This window comes from Camellia sinensis, chromosome 10 (assembly GCF_055761805.1).
Source record: "Camellia sinensis isolate YWXY chromosome 10, ASM5576180v1, whole genome shotgun sequence".
Lineage (NCBI taxonomy): Eukaryota > Viridiplantae > Streptophyta > Magnoliopsida > Ericales > Theaceae > Camellia > Camellia sinensis.
This window is the reverse complement of record NC_138970.1, coordinates 131,102,473-131,126,570: the sequence shown is the minus strand read 5'-3', so window position 1 is coordinate 131,126,570 and position 24,098 is coordinate 131,102,473. Positions and strand designations below refer to the sequence as shown.

Below are 24,098 nucleotides of genomic sequence, written 5' to 3'. Positions count from 1 at the left end.
ATATTGAAAGTTTTGCTTTGAGAATTTTTCTACGAGATTGAAACACTTTACCCTGTCTTTTCAGTTGAAAAACAAGGGAGCTCAATAAAGAAAAATAGCATGTTTCCTGTAAGAAGCAATGCAAGTTCCAAAACTTTGTTTCAGGTAATATATTTATTTTTTTGTGTTTTTGTTAAGAAGTGCATTTTTTAAGAATTTATATATTAACTTAATTACCCCCTATTATAAAAATTGAGAAAAGTAATAAATGGGGAAATTCTATTTTCACACACCAACTTTCCTTACTCCACACACTTAATGAATTTTTTTCAAAATCACAATTTTATCCTTTAATAAAATTACCATCTCACCCACCACCATGTCACCTACACATTTCACAATTTCTCCAGACACATCTTACCCACATAATTTGATGAGGGTGTGCACACACTCGTTTTTATGGCTTTTCGTGTTTTTTCTTCATTGATGGTGGTTCAATTGCTAACTCCACAAGAGTCCACGTAATCGGTATTTATTAAACTATATGTTTTTGTGTTTTTTTTTTAGTTTGTGTGTATCATTTGTTGGTGTCTACTACATAATTTCATTGAAGTTGTTTGCTGCGGAAGGTGTTTTCTGTTATGGGTCATCTTTGAATCTTCCTAATTTGGGGTTAAATTTGGTTTCCATGAGGTTTTGAGGAGACCCTTCATGGATCTAGAAATTGGGTTTTATCAGAATCGTGTTAAGGTGAGATGGGTAATCCTTTAATTTGTGTTTTCTGAGAAATGTGTTTGCTTTTAATCTGTGTTTTGGAACAAACCCATATGTGTTTTTTAATCAAATTGTTTTTGTTTTTTTGTTTTTTTGGTAGTTGCAGAAAGAATCTTGGAGGACAGTATTGATTTTGGCTTATCAGAGCCTTGGAGTTGTCTATGAATTTTGTCTAATATAATCTGATGAGAGTGTGCACATTTTTTTATTAAATGGGTATATATGGAATGTGGGGTGTGTGGATTGAGATAAATACCTAAAAATCAAATTGCTAAGTGTGTGGAGTGAGAAAGGATGTACACAGAGATAATGTGGTGTGTGAATATAGAATTTCCCTAATAAATGTCTTTTAAAACCCAACTTCTTGTTGGTATTGTGACTTAAATACCCTCACATCCTCTCTCTCTCTCTCTCTCTCTCTCTCTCTCTCTCTATATATATATATATATATCTGTTTTTTTTTCCTTCTTTTTACAGTCACCTTTTCAAACTCTTTCATTTCTCTCTCTCTCTTTCTCTTTTCTTCTTTTTACAGTCGCCTTTTCAAACTCTTTCATTTCTCACCCGTTCATTATCTTCGTACTCAACATTTATTTTGTTTTTATCATTGAGAACATTATTAGACAAAAAAAAAATACCGATCAATATAATGATTCCATACTTATTTTATTTTTTTACAAAAAGTATACCATAATATCATTATTATTTTTGTTAGATTGACTTAAAATAAATATATTATTATTTTTTCTTTGAGAATTGTAGTACGAGATTGAACCATTTTATCCTATCTTTCCACTTGAAAAAAAAGGGAGCCCGGTAAAGAAAAATAACAGGTTTCTGTAAGAAGTAATTCAAATTTCAAAGCTTTGTTTTAGGTAATATATTTATTTTTATGTGGTGTTGTTAATAAGTGCATTTGTTAAGAATTTATTTATTAACTTAATTACCCCACTATTATATAGATTGAGAAAAATAATAAATATCTTTTAAAACACGACTTTTTGTTGGTATTTTGACTTAAATACCCTTGCTACCCGTTCAATACTGATCAAAGTGTCGTAATTGAAAAAATAAGAAATTGTTTTAGCATTTAAATCTTATTTTGCATATGTATTTATTTAGTTAAATAGAGTTACATAAGTGATTCAAAGTGTCATAGCATCCCTTAGTGAAAATAACATGAAAGTAAGTAATGATCATCAAACAGGTTATATGTATTAACTTCATGTTATGTAAGTTTGACCTGTTTAATATTTATGTTATTGGGTCATGTCATGTTTTTATTTGTATTAAACAATAGTAAATCCAAACTGGCTAATTTCATGTACGATTCAAATCATGATATTGTTTTGTGTCAAAAATTTTCACCCTCAGTTCTAGTGGTAAGTAGATGGCCATATTTTGTAGCAAAAGGTAAGCTTAGTGATAAGTAGTGACATAGTATCTCTTAAATTATTTTCAATATTAAGTGAACAACAAAATTTTTTTATTTTTATTTTTTATTATTAAAGGTGGGAAGCAGTTTTATTTTAATATCTAAGAAATTTTCGTTTTTTATTTGATTTTAATCATTACCAATCAATAATTGATATTTTTTTTTCTTAGAAATGATTTTTTTACATTATAATACACAAAATTTATTTTTTTATAGAGAAAATATCCATTATAATTGTTTTCAAAAATCTCATTTTATATATGAAAAAAATAATTTTTTAATTATTCATAAAAGTGCTACACAATTAATCCTTCCTTAAAACAAGGGTTAAAACTGGATGTAGTTGTCCATTATTAATTATTTATAAGTAATTACCAATATTTAATATCATCATTAGATAACGATTAAAAAAAACATAATCCATATCATGAAAGTTTTGAATGGTTCCAGTAGACTTCATCACTTCAAACACATCACTTTAAACAAATTACATGAGTTGGAATAAGGTTTCTTTAATTAAGATTTCACAAATGTTCATATGATTTTGAAGTATGTCTGATTTTTTGATTTGTGAAGTTAATCTTTAAATGTTTGATTTAATAGATAAATCATATACTATTGATGATGGGTCATCATTCTTTGAAGTTTGATGGAAACTTGGTGAACCCTAATTCAACAAGTCAACTTTCCAACTACACAACCGATAGTTGAGGTGGAGCGTACAAAGATTTCCATGATACAAATCATAAACATATTTTCAAAAAAAAAATAATAATAATAATTTCATAAAATTCATGCTGCTAAAAAGGGAAATTGACAGTTGTCAAATCATTACAAGTTGATCTGAGACAAAAAATTTTACTATTCTTAAAAAAAATTCAAAGCTATCCTCCACCGATAACTCAAAATAGATATTTCTATTCAACAGATAATTTTCAATAAAAGATATAATCTCATCATTTTCAAATGGAAGTGATATTACATATTCAACTCCACCATCCTCATCAACATCTGCATTCATTCCATTCTTACAAAACCCAACATCGATTTCCATTTCCTTTTTCAAACCAAACATCCATAATTTTAGGTCAAAACCCCTTGCTCTTTAAAAATCAATTTCAAGTAGAGAAATCCACCATTTTAACATATCTTAATCATAAACACAACCCCATAACCTTTCTCAAGAACTCATTTGAAAATCTCTCTTTTGTATTTCAATTTCAAACCCTATGTTTAACCCAAAAATAAAATCAATTAAATTTCTAGCCAATCATGAATAGAACAGTGGTAGAACATAAAAGGATAATCCAATTGTTTAAATAGAAAAAGTACTACAACAATATTTCTAGGCTTCAAAATCCAATCAAAACGTGAACATGAATGGAAAATAGAAGATCAATTAGTTTAAAGATCAAATTTTGATAAAAATCTTTAGTAACCTCAAATCTTCAATTCGACTATATATTGAACAGAAAATGAGAACCAAACTCAATAGTGTTATTTGTGCTTCTTCAAAACTAAGAGTAATAATATACAAATAGAAAATTTATATAGAATTTTCATGCATCATGATGTGACTCAATATCCACATTTCACTTTAAAACAAAACACCCATCAAGATAAATGTATTTACAAAAATGTCATTCCCACATCATTCTTGTGGAGCTTTTGTACGAATTTCATGTATGAATAGAGTTTTCCTAAAACAAACTAAAGAAAACTTCCTCGATACACAGATAAACCATCTCCCTCTGCTCTATTCTCACCCCCTCTCAACCTCCATGGCAGTACTAACTTAATTTATACAGTACAAAAACTAATTAAGATGTCTAATAAAACACAAAATCAATCTATAAGATAAAATTTACAGGAGAGTAATATATGCTTGCCAACAAACAATTTACAAGTAAATACATATTTGCTTTGTGGCCCTTGATAGAGTAGGATGGCAAAACCAGTTTCATGTAGGTGTAGCCAAGCAAAATAGTTCAATAAAGGTTTCATTGATTTGTGATGTGAATTACTGTTTTTCTTCTTATTTATATTCCCAAAGATAATCAGCATCCATTATTTTTAGGAAAACAATGTCATAACAAATTATCTACAATGGAAAAAAAAAAAAAAATGCGCACAGTATTTACATCTGGATTAGCAGTCACAATTTGCTTTTCAGCAGGTAAAAACTTATTCTGCTTAAACTCCATGTCACCTGCAATAAAATAGAAATTAGCTATCAAGCTATTGAGTTATCCAAGAAAAGAAAAGAAAAAGATTTCAAGCTCTCTCTATTATACCTACCAATGAGATTAAAATCATCAAATAAGTATGACTATGAAAAGAGGACAAAGCAGAGCTACAAGAATCTCTCTCTCTCACTCAGCTTGGGAAAATGGAAACCGAAAGGAAGGAAGCAGGGTAGTAACATAAACATGTATTTCATCAATATATTACCCATAACGAACATGTTTTACATCTACAAGATTTAAAAATACCATGAACTTTCTATCCACTACAAGTCAAATACCATGTTCTACTTCTACAAAAGTTCAGCTACAGAGAACATCCATCTAAGGGCGTGGGCGTAAATAATTCCCTTTTTGAACCATCTGCAGAAATATAAAATGACAGAAGTCCTCTTCAATTGTACATTACCTGGCCCTTCCTTGATATTAGACAACGAGAATCACCGGCGTTGGCAACAATAAGTTGATTGTTTCTAATAATTGCAACACAACCTTTGCACCCTGAAGTTGGTCCAGAAAAATCAGAATGGGGCCCCTAAAAGCAATAATTGGAGTAAATGAGTCACAAGGATACAGTGCAAGAAGGAAAAAAAATAAAGTACAAAAATGAAAACTCATCAGGCAAGTGTTCACAAAACATAATCAAATTCACAAGGAAAAAGAAAAAAAAACAGGTTTGAAGTAGCTAAAAACAAAGCGTGTAAATTGTAATGTAATGTCCTACAGATGTTCCGATGAGTCTCCAATAGGTATATAACTGACTATAATTACATACAACACAATACCATGAAATCTTTCCTAAAAAGAAAGTCATGGAGAAGTTTCAAATGATGATAGTAATTAAGCAGTTCTCCAGGCGCACACGCACACAAAAAGAAAGAAACTAAGCATTTGATCTTCAAAGTAATTTGATCTATAAAACAATTGACCTTCAAAGTTCTCCAGAATTCATAAGAAAATAATGATCAAATAAAGATAGAATTCAACTATAGATCAAATAAACTTATCCGGAATTCATAAGAACCTAATGATGTAATTACTTTCTTTTTTTTTTATTTTACTAGTCAGTGTTATAAAAAGAAAGGCACTAAGAATTTGCCAACCGGATACATAGAAAACATAGAAAGGAAGCCAATGACCTGCTATGGTAATGAAAAGACAACATGCACAATAATCAATTCACAAAAAATTATTAACAGCAAACACAAGAATCTGTGATACAATGAATATAAAATTAACCAAATACAAAATCTTTGCTTCACAGAACGACTCTTCAGAATAGTTTAATATATGAAAACAAGAAGAAGAAGAAGGATTGAATTACCGTACAACATAATTTAATATATACAACCAATTTAATGAATTTGACTTGGCTAAGCCCACCTGCTAATCAAAATAACTGAACACATTGTACTGCATATTATGCTATGTAATGTGAAGGTACAGATGCAGGGGGTGGCATAGTGCATTGCAACATGCATTGATTAAAGCACACATACAATTGTAGGATGATGCAAGCATATGTTTGTTGGACAATCTTCACTGTATTTGAAAATTAAATTCTGTTGTGTACTTAACAACAACCAGAATATAGAAGAAATAAAGGAAATGAGAGAATTTGTTTGATTACAAAAATCAAACCAGGAAAATAAAGTAAAGTAAATAAAAACAGATTTTTATTTTGTTACAAAAACAAAATCAAAATCTGATTTAAATAAATAAATAAATAAATAACAGAAAATAAATAACCAACTTACTTGATTAATTTCTTAAATAATATTCTGATCAAGTCCAGTGTTCGACACTATGTCCTTAAGACAGATTCGTCCTCTCTATGGTGCTTTCAGAATATGGACGTCTATCTCCCAGGATAAAATGATCTATCAACGAATAAATGCAGCACTACAATTTATTTGAACAACGAACATACTAAGTGTTTACACTCTTTCTTAGAAGGAAAATAATGTAACAAAAATGCAGAGAAGGCAGACAATATTTAGGACGAAATTATTGAATGAAACATCAAATGAGAGCTAGTCTATTTATAAATGTAGTGGCACTCTTTTAATTTGAATTGAACAGGTAGCATACCTGTTTGAATAGGTACTGAACCTGTTGGTTTGAATTGGTACTGTTTGGGTTCAAATTCAAACAGATAAAACCGAATTGTACAGATTTAAATCTGTTTGGGTTTTCTGAAATTTAAACAGATTCAAATCTGTTTGGGTGGGAGAAAAACAGACCCAATTTTGAATTCAAAAAATTGAAATTTAAATTGGACAAATTTTATTTACCAAAAAATAAAATTGAATTCAAATGTTTTTAGCCCAAAAAGAATAGTATTGGGTCGAACAAGCCCAACCTAACCTCACACCACGTAGCCGCGCCCAAGCCCAGGCCCAGCCCGCCCGCCCGATCGGACGGCGGCAGCTGCAGCGGCGCGCCCGTGTGTGGTGATTTTTGGGTCCAATAGGTCTAGCCCATTTTGCCCATAACCTCCCTCTCTACATGTAACGCCCTCAAAATAATGACATTAAACCCATCAATATAAACCTACATTTATATATAAAAGATCCACATTCTTCAATTCATCAGAGTATTTCATTACAAAAGTATTACATGTTAACTACAAAAGCAAATGCCCTACGGGCTTACAACTTTCCAAGTTAACACTTGGTTACAAAAGAGAGTACTAACTCAATTACACATTAAGCCCTTGGCTTGAATTTACACGTAATACATCCAAAAGGAAATAAGACAACAAAAGTCTGTCCGGCTCTAGCCTCCCAAGCTATGTCCTTGGAGGTGGCATGCTACCTGTACCTGAAAATAATGTTCCCATATAGGGTGAGCCACAGCCCAGCAGAAATATACTAAACCAACTATGAACAATGACTCAAAGATTAGCAATTGATAGGTGGCCAACACTGATACATCCACATATATCACATCACAATTTCATAACATACAAGTTTATGTCACTTTTCACTCTCTACCTTTATTTAATATGTAAGCATATTAGCTATATCAACACATCAACAGATAAGCATATTAGCTGTATCCTCACTTCACTAGACAAGCATAAGAGCTGTATCTACACTTCTCAAAGATAAGCCTATGAGCTGTATCTTCACTTCTCTAGACAAGCATATGAGCTGTATCTACGGAGTTCATCCCCCATCTCCTCCCAACACTATCCGGTTTAGAGGTTCATCCCCCATCTTCCCCTAAACCGCGGAGTACATCCCCCATCTCCTCCTCTGCACACAATGCATATAAACACAAAGGTTCTATACACAATCAATCAATACATAAAATTAATGTATTCTATCCACCGTCATACTCTATGACGCATTCAATCGATTAGTTTTAGTTTGCCTAATCATCATGCATTGTCTACAACAATCAAGACTATCCTCCACCGATAGCCCAAAGCAGTTATTTCTAAACATAAAATAAATGCACAAAAATGGATATTAAATCAACATTTCAATTAGGTGAGCGATAAATGATCCAACTACACCCTCTAATCCCTTCCCTTTCCAATTTCCACATTCTCAATTCAATCCCTCATTTCCAACAATTAATTGTACAAATTAATCAATCAATGTAATTAGGGCATTTTCCATAATTAACATTTCAACCCTCTACGTTTTCATTTTCATCAATGTTTCAACATTTACTTCATCCCTTCATGCCAAACATGCATTTAGGTTTTATATAATTAAAACCCCAACTTTTGTAAAATTTCACAAAGGCCCAAACTCTCTCAAAATTACCCAACAACCCCCAACATATCAAAATGCTAAAATTTAAAGACAAAACTCATAAAGAAGAGTAGGATATCCCTACCTCGAAGTTAGAGCTCAGATGGAGAAAAGACCAAAACCAAAGTGCTCCAAAAACCAAGATTTTCAGATCAAAACGACGCCCTCGACGATCAACACAACTTTTACGAAGGCCGAAGGGAAAGAGGACACTCTAACTAGATCAAACCCTAGAGAGAAGGGAGTTTCTAGAGAGAGGGGCTCTCAAAAATGGGTTTTAGAAAAAGTAGGAGAGAGAAAGAAAAGTAAAAAGTGATTTAAAATCACCCAGTGGATAACTCATATACGCACGACCTGCTCGAGCGTAGAATAGAGCGCTCGAGCGTAAAACACAAACATCTGGTCCTGCTCGAGCGCCAAGAAACAAAAGCAAAACACATCCGCTCGAGCGTGAAAAGCCAGTCTGCTCGAGCGCAGATTTTCATCTCCCAGAACTTTTCAGGAAAAGAACTACCCGCTCGAGCGCCAACAATCCCGCTCGAGTGCAAGAAACCCGCTCGAGTGTAGAAAACACACCTGCAGAAGTTTTGCAGGGCCACGAAATACTGGAAGTGTGTAAACCCCGCTCGAGCGCAAAAAGACCCGCTCGAGTGGACAACCAAAAACCAAACTCCGCTCGAGCGCATAATGACCTGCTCGAGCGTAACACCAAAAACCTGGACAACTAGATTTGAGACTAAGGTTCAACCAACCTGCAATCCACCTGCCCAAAACATCCTAAAACTCACACTGGTGGAATCAAAGGATAACAACAAGGTACACAACCACCAACTTCACGGAACCGAGTCCGAAATACAACCGAGCAGTAGAGGGACAACCGGGATGGCTATAATCTCCCCCCTTAAAGAATTTCGTTCCCGAAATTAAACACAAGTTTTTCAAAAACAGGTTTTCTCCATTCTCAACAATATTACAACATAATATTAAACAACCCGACCCATTACTGGTCAATCCCATCTCTTTTCAAGAGGCATTTCACATTACACGTAACAACCTACATTATCAACATGCATTCCTTTGAAATCTACCAATTTCAACCTGTTTTTCACAATTTCTTAACACATGCAGCATTAATATTATGCTTGCATTTCCACAGTATACTTAACATACGCAATGTTAAAACAAACTTCCATTAACCAAAACATTCACAATGTTTTACAACTGAAGACATATACATTGTCCTTAAAGTTCATTAAAATTTCACAATCTTAATATATAATTACGCATCAACAAACAAATCCGGATATTTCTCGCGGACTTCCAACTCACGTTCCCAAGTGGCTTCCTCCACTCCGTGATGTTTCCACAAAACCTTCACCAAAGGAATGGTCTTACCACGCAGAACTTGATCCCGCCTATCCAAGACCCGAACCGGTCTCTCCTCGTACGAGGCATCCTCATCTACCTCTAAGTCGGTCCAATCTAACACGTGGGACGGATCCGGTTCATACTTCCGAAGCATGCTCACATGAAACACGTCATGCACTCCGGACAACTGCAGCGGCAAGGCTAAACGATAGGCAACCTCGCCAATCCTCTCAAGGATCTCAAAAGGACCAATAAATCGAGGGGGTAACTTCCCACTCTTCCCAAACTTCATCAACCCCCGCCTAGGTGATATCTTTAGAAAGACATGATCACCTACCCCAAACACTAAAGGTCTCCTCCTACGGTCGGCATAAGATTTCTGACGACTCTGGGCTGTAACCAGCCTCCTACGGAAAAGTTCAACTTTCTCCGTCGTTTCCCTCACCCATTCCAGACCCAACAAAGGTGCATCACCTACCTCGGCCCAACAAACTGGAGACCTACACGGTCGGCCGTACAAGACCTCAAACGGTGCCATACCGATACTAGACTGAAAGCTGTTGTTGTAGGCAAACTCTACCCATGGCAAGTGCCTCTCCCACGTCCTACTGAAGTCCAGGACACAACCTCGAAGCATATCCTCAAGGATCTGAATAGTACGCTCGGACTGCCCGTCAGTCTGAGGATGATAGGCCGTACTAAAGGTCAACTTAGTGCCCAAGGCACTCTACAAACTCTGCCACAACCTAGTAGTAAAACGAGGATCTCTATTTGAGACGATCGTCACTGGGACCCCGTGCAATCTCACTATGTCCCGAATATACAAGTCGGCGAGATGATCCACCGAATCCCTCACGCGCATAGGAATGAAGTGCGCCGACTTAGTCAACCGGTCTACAACCACCCAAATGGCATCACTACCCCGCTGAGTCCTCGGAAGACCTACAACGAAGTCCATAGTGACATGCTCCCGCTTCCACTCGGCAATAGGCAAGGGTTGCAACAAACCCGCTGGCCTCTGATGCTCGGCCTTCACTTGTTGGCAAGTAAGGCACTTAGACACGAAAACAGCCACATCTCTCTTCATACCCCGCTACCAAACCTGGCGACCCAAATCCCGATACATCTTAGTGCCTCCCGGATGCACCGCAAGGCGTGAATGATGGAACTCTCGGAGTACTTCCTCTCGGCAAGACTCCGGCACAAACAAACGGTCTCGGTATCTCACACTCTGGTCGGGATACACCGTCAAACCCTTCTCAACTTTCCCACTGGAGATCTTCTCTCGGAAGGACTCTACCTCAAGGTCACCTCTCTGTGCCTCTAACACTCGAGTCACAAGTGTAGGCTGCGCAACAACAGAAAACAAGGCCGCAGCCTCAACAGATTCGCCCAGATGCAAATCAAATTCGCCAAGTGCACCCAACATCTCCCATTCCCGGATGGCAATACAGGCTATATCACTAATGGATTTCCTACTAAGGGCATCGGCCACAACATTGGCCTTTCCCGGGTGATAGTGCAACTCAAAATCATAGTCCTCAATGAACTCCATCCATCTCCTCTGCCTCAAATTCAAGTCTCTCTGTGTAAACAGATACTTCAAACTCTTGTGGTCCGAGAACACCTCGAACCTCTCACCATAAAGGTAGTGCCTCCAAATCTTCAAGGCAAAGATCACTGCTGCTAACTCTAGGTCGTGTGTAGGGTAATTCTTCTCGTGAATTTTCAACTGACGTGAGCCATAAGCTACCACTTTCCCCTCTTGCATCAATACACAACCCAAACCCTCTCGTGAGGCATCACAATAAACCGCGTAACCCGACCCTCTCTCCGGAATAATCAAAACCGGAGCGGTGGTCAATCTAACCTTCAACTCTTGGAACGACTTTTCACAAGTCTCACTCCATACAAACTTGATCCCTTTCCGCGTCAATCTAGTCAACGGCGAAGCTAGCCTGGAGAAATCTTTCACAAACCGACGGTAATACCCAGCTAATCCCAGAAAACTGCGGATCTCAAACACACTCTTAGGCTGTGCCCAATCTTGTACTGCCTCTACCTTGGATGTATCAACAGACACCCCTTTCCTGGATACCACATGGCCTAAGAATTTCACCTCTCCTAGCCAGAACTCACACTTCCCAAACTTGGCATACAGCCTATGGGCTCTAAGCAACTCAAGCACCACTCTCAAGTGTTCCTTGTGCTCCTCCTCTGAAGGCGAGTAAATCAGGATGTCGTCCACGAAAACGACCACAAAATGGTCTAAGAATTCCCAGAAGATCCGGTTCATCAAGTCCATAAAGACTGTCGGTGCATTGGTAAGCCCGAATGGCATCACCAGAAACTCATAATGGCCATACCGCGTACGGAATGCCGTCTTCGGAATATCCTCCTCCCTGACCCTCAACTGGTGGTAACCCGATCTCAAGTCTACCTTAGAGAAACAACGGGAACCCTTCAACTGATCAAACAGATCATCTATACGGGGCATAGGGTACTTATTCTTGACCGTAGCCCGATTCAACTTCCGGTAGTCTATACACAATCTCAAGGCACCATCTTTCTTTTTAGCAAAGAAGGCTGGTGCTCTCCACGGCGAAACACTAGGGCGAACAAAACCTTTATCTAGCAATTCCTGGAGCTGAACTTTCAACTCAACCAACTCTGCTGGAGCAAAACGATAGGGTGCCATAGAAATCGGCGCTGTGCCGGGCACTAGATCAATAGAGAACTCAATCTCTCGGTGAGGTGACAAACTAACGAGATCCTCGGGAAAGACATCCGAATACTCACAAACCACCCTCGGCAATAGAATCTGGGTCTCATCACACTCACTATTGATAAAGCGAGCAAGTAGACCACTAAGCTCTCCCCGCCCTCGCGGATCATACACTAGTGGCAACACACTACCAACTCGGTCCCCCAAGAAATGGAAACACTCCCCGCTCAAGGTACATACGGTGACCCTCTGGCGGTAGCAATCAATAACAGCTCGGTATGACGATAGCCAGTCCATACCCAAAATAACATCAAAACCCTTCATAGGCATGACAACAAAAGGAAAAGGAAGCCTATGGTCGGCGACCTCTAGATCACAACCCCTAACACCTTGTTTCAAGATCAACTCACCACCAACAGGCGATACTACACATATAGGAGATGCCCATAGTGCTAACTCCAACTCCAACACAGATGCAAATGCAGCAGATACAAAAGAATGAGACGCACCCGTATCAATCAATACACTAGCAACCGAGTTGCAAAATAGAAAAGTACCTCTCACTACTGATGGAGCCGGTACGAGATCCTACGCGGTAACAGCATACACGCGCCCTGTAGGCTCCTGATCCAACTGCTCACCTCTAGGAGCAAAAGACTGCTGCACAGACTGGGATGACGAAGCTCCCGGATTGGCCCTCGAGGCCTGCATAGACTGAGCTGGCTGAAACCTCTCGGTCTGCCTAGAACTAGATGCTCCCGAAGTGGCACTCAACTGCGGGAAAAACCTCTTCAGGTGCTCGGGCTGACCACACTGATAGCAAGACAAGGACTGGCCCCTGCCCTAACTCTGGCCCTGAGGCCTAGCTGATGAAGAAGCAGCTCGCTGACCCCCTCCCTTCTGCGGGCAAATTGAAACCTTCTGACCCAGCTGGCCACACTTGTAACAGGTGAAATCCCCCTGACTACCTCTCCCAGAGCCTGTAATCGGCACTAGAAAGGTCGACCTAGCCAAACCACCCTGAGACAGCTGGGGGTTAGGACCCCTCTGTCTCCTGCCGTCACCCTGACCATCTTGGCTCCTCTTGGAGCCTCCTTGCCCCTCATCCTCCTCCTGCATCATGAGCTCCATATGAGTTGCAGCATCCACCAAACGTCTATACTCTCGGATAAATGACCCTCCAACCCTCAGCTTGAGTCCACGCCTCAACTTCCGCTCAAACTCAAAGCAACGACGTTCCTCGGACGCCACCAGTTCAGTTGCAAACCTGAACAGACTAGTAAAAGTAGCCTCAAACTCGGCCACTGACAAGCCCTGCTGTTTAAGCTGGCAAAACTGTTCCCTCAGCTTCTCCCTTGCAGCTGAAGATAAAAACTTCTCCTGGAAAGCATTCACAAACGCCTCCCATGCACCACCAACACTGCCCTTCTCGTACTTCCACCATTGACCCGGATCTCCCTTCAGCTGGAAGGATGCTAGGGTCACCTTCAAAGCCCCGTTCTCGATGCCCAGCATCTCGAACGTCTTCTCCATCTGTTCCAACCACTCGTCAGCCTTAAGTGGCTCCTTCGGATCCCCAACAAACTCGTCTGGGTTAGACCGGAAGAATTCCCTCTTCAAGAAAGAAGGCCCTGCCTCAGCAACCTGATTCTCAGCTCTGAGAATACCCAAAGCTCCTGCTATCTCTCGGGCCAAGGCGCCCATAGCCTGCTGACCCGCTGGCTCTGCCACGTTGGCCTGACCAACTCCCTCCTGCATTGCCGGAACGTCATTCGGTAAAGGTACCTCCTGCCTACCATGCCTGCCACGCCTACCACGCCCTCGTCCTGACATCCTAATAAAGGTAACCAAGACTATTAGCACATTCACAAATGTGCCAAAGCTATAACACTCGCATCCTAATGCATGGACAACTGTAATTCATTCCACGTAAGCACATAAACACATAAGCACTTACGAATTTCATTTCCGGATAATGATAGTCCCGAGGCGTTACTAGAGTTCCGGTTAGAAACAGCATTGATCAGGTGCTTTTCCAACAAGACTCCCAGAAACCCGAGGATCCAATCAACATCCTAGAAACTAAATCCCATACCCACATAGTCACATAAGCATGTTATCATTTAAACACATAGCATATGACACTACATCTAAGTCTCTATCAAGCGAGACAAACCCATTGAGATCCTAATCACTTCCCACGTACCCAAAGTATTCGAACCTGGTACGCTCTGATACCAAGTTGTAACGCCCTCAAAATAATGACATTAAACCCATCAATATAAACCTACATTTATATATAAAAGATCCACATTCTTCAATTCATCAGAGTATTTCATTACAAAAGTATTACATGTTAACAACAAAAGCAAATGCCCTACGGGCTTACAGCTTTCCAAGTTAACACTTGGCTACAAAAGAGAGTACTAACTCAATTACACATTAAGCCCTTGGCTTGAATTTACACGTAATGCATCCAAAAGGAAATAAGACAACAAAAGTCTGTCCGGCTCTAGCCTCCCAAGCTATGTCCTTAGAGGTAGCATGCTACCTGTACCTGAAAATGATGTTCCCATATAGGGTGAGCCACAGCCCAGCAGAAATATACTAAACCAACTATGAACAACGACTAAAAGATTAGCAATTGATAGGTGGCCAACACTGATACATCCACATATATCACATCACAATTTCATAACATACAAGTCTATGTCACTTTTCATTCTCCACCTTTATTTAATATATAAGCATATTAGCTATATCAACACATCAGCAGATAAGCATATTAGCTGTATCCTCACTTCACTAGACAAGCATAAGAGCTGTATCTACACTTCTCAAAGATAAGCCTATGAGCTGTATCTTCACTTCTCTAGACAAGCATATGAGCTATATCTACGGAGTTCATCCCCCATCTCCTCCCAACACTATCCGGTTTAGAGGTTCATCCCCCATCTTCCCCTAAACCGCGGAGTACATCCCCCATCTCCTCCTCTGCACACAATGCATATAAACACAAAGGTTCTATACACAATCAATCAATACATAAAATTAATGTATTCTATCCACCGTCATACTCTATGACGCATTCAATCGATTAGTTTTAGTTTGCCTAATCATCATGCATTGTCTACAACAATCAAGACTATCCTCCACCGATAGCCCAAAGCAGTTATTTCTAAACATAAAATAAATGCACAAAAATGGATATTAAATCAACATTTCAATTAGGTGAGCGATAAATGATCCAACTACACCCTCTAATCCCTTCCCTTTCCAATTTCCACATTCTCAATTCAATCCCTCATTTCCAACAATTAATTGTACAAATTAATCAATCAATGTAATTAGGGCATTTTCCATAATTAACATTTCAACCCTCCACGGTTTTATTTTCATCAATGTTTCAACATTTACTTCATCCCTTCATGCCAAACATGCATTTAGGTTTTATATAATTAAAACCCCAACTTTTGTAAAATTTCACAAAGGCCCAAACTCTCTCAAAATTACCCAACAACCCCCAACATATCAAAATGCTAAAATTTAAAGACAAAACTCATAAAGAGGAGTAGGATATCCCTACCTCGAAGTTAGAGCTCGGATGGAGAAGAGACCAAAACCAAAGTGCTTCAAAAACCAAGATTTTCAGATCAAAACAACGCCCTCGATGATCAACACAACTTTTACAAAGGCCGAAGGGAAGGAGGACACTCTAACTAGATCAAACCCTAGAGAGAAGGGAGTTTCTAGAGAGAGGGGCTCTCAAAAATAGGTTTTAGAAAAAGTAAGAGAGAGAAAGAAAAGTAAAAAGTGATTTAAAATCACCCAGCGGATAACTCATATACGCACGACCCGCTCGAGCGTAGAATAGAGCGCTCGAGCGTAAAGCACAAACATCTGGTCCCGCTCGAGCACATAGATGACCGCTCGAGCGCCAAGAAACAAAAGAAAAACACATCCGCTCGAGCGCAGATTTTCACCTCCCAGAACTTTTCAGGAAAAGAACTACCTGCTCGAGCGCCAACAATCCCGCTCGAGCGCGACCCGCTCGAGGGCAAGAAACCCGCTCGAGTGTAGAAAACACACCTGCAGAAGTTTTACAGGGCCACGAAATACTGGAAGTGTGTAAACCCCGCTCGAGCGCAAAAAGACCCGCTCGAGCGGACAACCAAAAACCAAACTCCGCTCGACCGCATTATGACCCGCTCGAGCGTAACACCAAAAACCTGGACAACTAGATTTGAGACTAAGGTTCAACCAACCTGCAATCCACCTGCCCAAAACATCCTAAAACTCACACTGGTGGAATCAAAGGATAACAACAAGGTACACAACCACCAACTTCACGGAACCGAGTCCGGAATACAACCGAACAGTAGAGGGACAACCGGGATCGCTATACTACAAAACTTGGGTACCCCTTGGGGCACACCCCAAGTTCTAATCCCATGCCTTATAAACTCACTCAAAACTTCCCACCAAATCAATGTGGGACAAGCCATTTTTTCAAACCTTTATGGATTTTCCACCAAAACTCCATTTCCATGGAGCACAATTTGGCTTCAATTTCCCATTCACTCGATAATGGTTTTGAACAACCAAATATACCACGTGAATCACAACGCAGCATAGAACGCGTTACCACTTCGACCTGCCAACTTTGGTGTACGAGACCCACCTAAATAATAGACCAAAGTTAGGAAAAAATTCTGTTTTTACCCAGAATTTCCAAACCATTTCTAACAATCCCCCACATGAATGGAATTTGATGACAATGGAAATGCAACAATATGCAGACTTTTTCGAAAGAGTATAAGTCGAAAATATCTTTCATTAAGATAGGTAGCTTTCGGCCTTGAACCTTTCCTAGTGATAACCTATCAAACTTACTAGCTAACCAATGGACGCGATGCCTTGAATTGTTCAGTCGTTTGTGTAAGCCAAGACAATAGATTTCACACAAAATATCTTCCAACACATCGTGGTTCTCACTGTTATGTTTATTTTGGCCTTGAACGCTTCTGGTTTTCATGAGTGTTTCTAGAGAATTTAGCCTCTTCATTCTCATAGAACCGGCCGCAGTTCAACACTCATATAGGTGATTCTTACTGTGAGTATCTCCTTATACTCGTCTTGATTTTATGTCTTAATCAAGATATAAGTAATCTTTAAAAGCAAAGCTTACCCTTATACCCCTGCAGACAACACATGTTGTAGATATCACTCTCACCATAGGAATGGGTAAGGAGTTTTAATCCCTTGGTGATTTTTGGCAAGCCACACATAACTTAGTTGTCCCTTTGAACTTAGTTCTTGGGATCTCCAGTCATATAAGTAGGGTTACCATTATGATGACTCTTATGTAATAGGCTTTAATCCCATCCTCTTCGATGAACTATATACTTGCTCTTTTATCAAACCTTTTGTTAACGGATCCGCAATATTCTCTTTAGATTTTATATAATCTATTGAGATTATTCCATTTGAGAGCAATTGCCTTATGGTATTATGTCGACAACGAATATGTCGTGACTTACCATTATACATATGATCCTGTGCCCTGCCTATTGCAGATTGACTATCACAATGAATGCAAATAGCTGGCACATGTTTAGGCCACATTGGAATGTCTTCTAAGAAGTGACGAAGCCATTCTGCTTCTTCTCCTGCTTTGTCTAAAGCAATGAACTCGGATTCCATTGTGGATCGTGCAATGCATGTTTGTTTCGTGGATTTCCAAGAAACAGCAGCGCCTCCTAGAGTAAAGACATATCCACTAGTGGATTTTGAATCTTTAGTGTCCGATATCCAATTTGCATCACAATAACCTTCGAGTACTACTGGATATCGAGTAAAGTTCAAACCATGATCACAGGTAAATCTTAGAAATCTAAGAACCCGAATGATCGCCTTCCAATGGTCTTCTCCGGGGTTACTAGTGTACCTACTCAATTTACTGACTGCATAAGCTATGCCAGGATGAGTACAATTCATTAAGTACATTAGGCTTCCAATGATGTGGGAGTATTTTAACTGAGACACTACATCACCTTTATTTTTCGATAAATAAAGACTGATATTTACAGGTGTTCTAGCTACATTCAAATCATCCTTGATAAATTTATCAAGAATTTTCTCAATATAATGAGATTGAGATAATGCATATCCGTCAGATGTTTTAGTAATTTTCATTCCTAATATAACATCTGCAATCCCCATATCTTGCATATCAAATTTTTTGTTAAGCATTTGCTTAGTTGATTTGATCATGTTTTGACTACTTCTAATGATAAGCATGTCATCCATATAAAGACAAACTATGACATATCTTTGATCAGTGTTTTTAACATGGACGCATTTGTCACATTCATTTATCTTAAACCCATTAGTAAGCATTGCATGATCAATTTTTTCATGCCATTGCTTAGGTGCTTGTTTTAATCCATAAAGAGATTTTACAAGCCGACAAACTTTATTTTCTTGCCCTGGTACTATAAACCCTTCGGGTTGCTCCATATAGATCTCTTCATTTAGATCACCGTTTAAAAAAACTATCTTAACATCCATTTGATGTATTTCTAAATTAAACAATGCTGCTATAGCAATAAGCATGCGAATGGATGTTATTCTTGTCACAGGGGAATATGTGTCAAAATAGTCCAGACCTTCCTTTTGTCTGTAACCTTTTACTACAAGTCTTGCTTTATACTTGTCTATTGAACCATCTGCTTTCATTTTTCTCTTGAATATCCACTTATATCCAAGAGGTTTAGAACCAGGTGGAAGATCCACCAATTCCCAAGTATGATTTTGCATAATGGATTCAATTTCATTATTAACAGCCTCTTTCCACAAAGGTGCTTCAGGACTTGTCATTGCTTCCTTAAAGCTTTGAGGTTCATTTTCTAACAGGTATGTCAGAAAATCTGGACCAAAGGATTTTGATGTTCTTGCTCTCTTACTTCGTCTTAGTTCACCATCAATTAAATCCTGTTGGTCGAGACCATTACTAGTCTCTTGTGTTTAATTGTCATTAGTCTCTTGACTTTGTGTACAATCATAAGTTCTTTTCTGAGGACTTAATTCCAGTCCTTTCTTGTAAGGAAAGACATGTTCAAAAAACATAGCATTCCTTGATTCTATAATAGTGTTCACATTTATATCAGGTATTTCTCATTTATAAGTTAGAAACAGATATGCACTACTATTATGAGCATAACCAATAAATACACAATCTACTATTTTTGGTCTAATCTTAGTCTTTTTAGGAACAGGAACTTCAACTTTTGCCAAACACCCCCACACTTTTAACTATTTGTAGGAAGGTGGTCGACCTTTCCACAATTCATAAGGAGTGCTGTTGGTTTTCTTGTGGGGTATTCTGTTAAGAACATAATTAGCAGACAATATTGCTTCCCTCCACAAGTTCAGTGGTAAGCCTGAACTTAGTAACATGGCATTCATCATTTCTTTTAGGGTTCTATTCTTCCTTTCAACAATTCCATTTTGCTGAGGAGAATAAGGTGCTGTAGTTTGGTGAATAATGCCATGTTGTGCACAAAATTCATTTAATGGTGCATCATATTCACCACCCCTATCACTTCTAACCATTTTAATGGTTTTACCAAGTTGATTTTCAACTTCTGTTTTGTAGAGTTTAAACATTTCTAAGGCTTCATCTTTACTTCTAAGTAAATAAACATAACAATATCTTGTGCAATCATCAATAAATGTTATGAAATACTTTTTGCCTCCTCTAGTTTGAACAAATTTAAGATCACATACATCTGTATGAATTAATTCTAGAGGTTCAGTTTTCCTTTTAACCGATTTAAATGGAGCCTTAGTTAGTTTCGCTTCTACACAAATTCACATTTATGATTAGGATCAATTTCAAACTTTGGTATTTAATCCAAACCAATTATTCTACGCAAAGCATCAAAATTTACATATCCTAATCTACCATGCCATAAATTCGACTCAAGAATATAAGCAAAAGATGTGTTGTTCTTATTCACAGCAACTTTTGGTACAACTGTCATTACATTTAATTTGAAGAGACCATCACTCATGTATCCTGTACCAACATACATACCACTCTTTGATAATACAAATTTATCAGACTCAAATACAAGCCTAAAGCCATTTTTACTTAACAAAGAGCCAGAAACCAAATTCTTCCGGATGTCAGGTACATGCAGTACGTTGTTGAGGGTCAGTCCTTTCCTTGATGTCATCTTCAAGATCACTTTTCCTTGTCCAACCATAGTAGAAGTAGAAGAATTTCCCATGAAAAGTTGTTCACCATTTGCAGCCTCATTATAGGTAGTGAACATCTTATTGTCCGCACATATGTAACGAGTTGCTCTAGTGTCAACCCACCACTCCTTGGGATTTCCAACCAAATTAGCCTCAGACACCACAATAGAGAGGTTGATGTCATTCACCCCGCCAGAGATGTAATCTAGCTCAATTACATTAGCTTGATTGGTAGTCTTCTTGCTTGTACTTCCGCGATCCTTCTTAGGGCGGTGGCAATCAGAAGCTCGATGTCCAATCTTGCTACAGTTATAGCATTTTCCTTTGAACTTCTTGTTGCCATTGTTGTCGCCTTGTTTAGGACCATCTCCAGTAAACTTCCTTTTTTTGTTATGTGGTTTGTGAACTTGTTCAACCACATTAGACTTAGACTCAATGCGATTTTTTCCATTCTTCTTTTTAGCCTTTCGGTTATCTTCTTCAATTCTCAATCTTACAATCAATTCATCCATGGTCATCTCCTTGCGTTTATGTTTTAAACAATTTTTGAAATCTTTCCAAGCCGGTGGTAACTTTTCCACTAGAGCAGCGACTTGGAAAGACTCACTAAGAGACATACCTTCTGAATGAATATCATGCAAAATTATTTGAAAATTTTTGAGAAATTACCGTTTGGGAGTCTATCATAACAAAGTCCAGAAATTTACCAACAACAAATTTCTTTGTGCCGGCATCCTCTGTCTTGTATTTCTTCTCCAAAGAATCCCACAATTCTTTTGCTGACTTCAGAGGGCTGTAAACATTATACAGCATGTTGTCAAGGCCATTGAGGATGTAGTTTCTGCATAGGAAATCTGAATGTTTCCAAGCATCTACAGCGGCAACAACTTGCCGATCACTTTCACCCTCTTTAAGTGCTGGAGCCTCTTCATGGAGAAACCGAGCCAAATTTAGAGTTGTAAGATAGAACAGCATCTTCTGCTGCCATCTCTTAAACTCAATACTGTTAATTTTTTTTGATTTTTCTCCATGATTTATTGGTACTTGAACATGGTTCTGGATAGGGAGCGGTGTTGGTGTAACAATTGGAGTACCACTTCCAGCTGCAGTTTCAGTTGCAGTAGCCATAATATCTGATTACAAAAATCAGAAAAACAAACCACAAATTAATTTTCTAGTTACTAAAACCAGAAAATAAATTATAACACAAAATAATTTTATTTTCCTTGTTACTAAAACCAGAAAAATAAAATACCACAATAATTTTCTATAACACCAAATAATATTCTACAATTGTTAATGACATCAGTACATTACTACTAGTTGTCAAAGAAAATAGATAGTATATTACTACTATCTGTCAAATAGTTTATAAAATACTATTTGTATTTTCCAACCAGAATATCACTTTGTGAAAACACAGAAAATTAAATACAATAAAGATACAAAAAATAAATCTGTCTTAAGATTGTTGGACAATCTTCACTGTATTTGAAAATTAAATTCTGTTGTGTACTTAACAACAACCAGAAAACAGAAGAAATAAAGGAAATGAGAGAATTTGTTTGATTACAAAAATTAAACTAGGAAAATAAAATAAAGTAAATAAAACAGATTTTTATTTTGTTACAAAAACAAAATCAAAATCTGATTTAAATAAATAAATAAAAATAGAAAATAAATAACCAACTTACTTGATTAATTTCTTAAATAATATTCTGATCAAGTCCAGTGTTCAACACTGTGTCCTTCAGACAGATTCGTCCTCTCCACGGTACTTTCAGAATATGGACCTCTATCTCCCAGGATAAAATGATCTATCAACGAATAAATGCAGCACTACAATTTATTCGAATAACGAACACACTAAGTGTTTACACTCTTTCTTAGAAGGAAAATAACGCAACAAAAATGCAGAGAAGGCAGACAATATTTAGGACAAAATTATTGAATGAAACATCAATGTGTTTGGTAACGTTTACGTTTTCAGTTTATATTTACAAAAATTTTATAAACTGGTTTTTGTTTATTTTTTGTTTATTTTTGGAAAAACATAAACTACAAACGCGTTTGGCAATTGACAAAATATTTAAAAAAATTTAAAAATATAAAAAGTGTGAGAAATGGCAAGTGGTGGCAAGTGGTGGCGGAAACGGTGGTGGAAAGTGGTGACGGTGGGTGGTGGGTAGCTGGTGGTATTGGGTGGTGGCGGGTGGGTGGTGGTGGTGGGTGGGTGGGTGACGGTGGTGGGTGGTAGCGAGTGGGTGGTGGTGGCAGGTGGGTGGCGGTGGGTGGTGGTGGCGGGTGGTGGTGGTGGGTGGGTGACGGTGGCGGGTGGTAGCGAGTGGGTGGTGGTGGTGGCGGTAGTGGTAGCGGAAGGTGGCGGCAGGTGGGTGGCGGATGGCGGGTGGTGGCGGGTAGGTGGCGGGTGGTGGTGGTGGTAGTGGTGGGTGGGTGGGTGGGTGATGGTGGCGGGTGGTAGGTGGTGGCGAGTGGGTGGTGGTGGTGGTGGTGGGTGGTGGTGGCAGGTGGCTGGTGGTGGTGGATGGCTAGTGGTGGCAGGTGGTGGATGGTGGTGGCAGGTGGGTGGTGAGTGGTGGTGGCAAGTAGATGGCGGGTGGTGGTGGCGGGCAGTGGATGTAGTGGCAGTTGGTGGGTGGTGGCGGGTGGATGGCAGATGGGTGGTGGGTGGTGGTGGTGGTGGTGGTGGCGGCGAGGGGTGGGTGGTGGTGGCGAGTGAGTGGGTGGTGGGTAGTGGTGGTGGTGGTGGTGGGGGATGGGTGGTGGGTGGTGGTGGCGGAAGACGGTGGTGGAAAATGGTGGCGGGTGGTGACTAGTGTTGGGTGGTAAAAAAAAAAAAAACTCAAAACTCAAAACTGAAACTCATTTTTTGTATTTTCATTTTTTGGCCAAATTAATAAACTGAAACCACTGATTTATAAATCAAAAATTTTACCAAATAAGTTTTTATTTGAGTTTTTAAATTTTTGTAAATATAAATAGAAAACTGAAAACGTAAGTGTTACCAAACGGCACCAAATGAGGGCTAGTCTATTTATAAATGTAGCGGCACCCTTTTAATTTGAATTGAACAGGTAGCATACCTGTTTGAATAGGTACTGAACCTGTTGGTTTGAATTGGTATTGTTTGGGTTCAAATTCAAACAGATAAAATCGAATTGCACAGATTTAAATCTGTCTAGGTTTTTTGAAATTTAAACAAATTCAAATTTGTTCGGGTGGGAGAAAAACGGACCCAATTTTGAATTCAAAAAATTGAAATTTAAATTGGACAAATTTTATTTTACCAAAAAATAAAATTGAATTCAAATGTTTTTGGTCCAAAAAGATTAGTATTGGACCGGACAAGCCCAACCCAACCTCACACCACGCACCCATGCCCAGGCCCACCACAGTGCACCCAACCGGACGGCGGCGGCGGCACGCGTGTGTGGTGATTTTTGGGTCCAATAGGTCTAGCCCATTTTGCCCATAACCTCCCTCTCTACCAAACTTGGATACCCCTTGGGGCACACCCAAAGTTG

At 38.6% G+C, this 24,098-nt stretch overlaps 1 long non-coding RNA gene across 1 annotated transcript; it reads left to right on the top strand.

Moving 5' to 3' along the window:
• The first annotated feature begins 536 nt into the window (after window positions 1-536).
• Window positions 537-1,109, top strand: LOC145801316 (uncharacterized). The gene is made up of 2 exons (XR_014342616.1): window positions 537-729; window positions 860-1,109. It is a non-coding gene; the product is annotated as an uncharacterized LOC145801316 (long non-coding RNA).
• The last annotated feature ends 22,989 nt before the right edge of the window (window positions 1,110-24,098 follow it).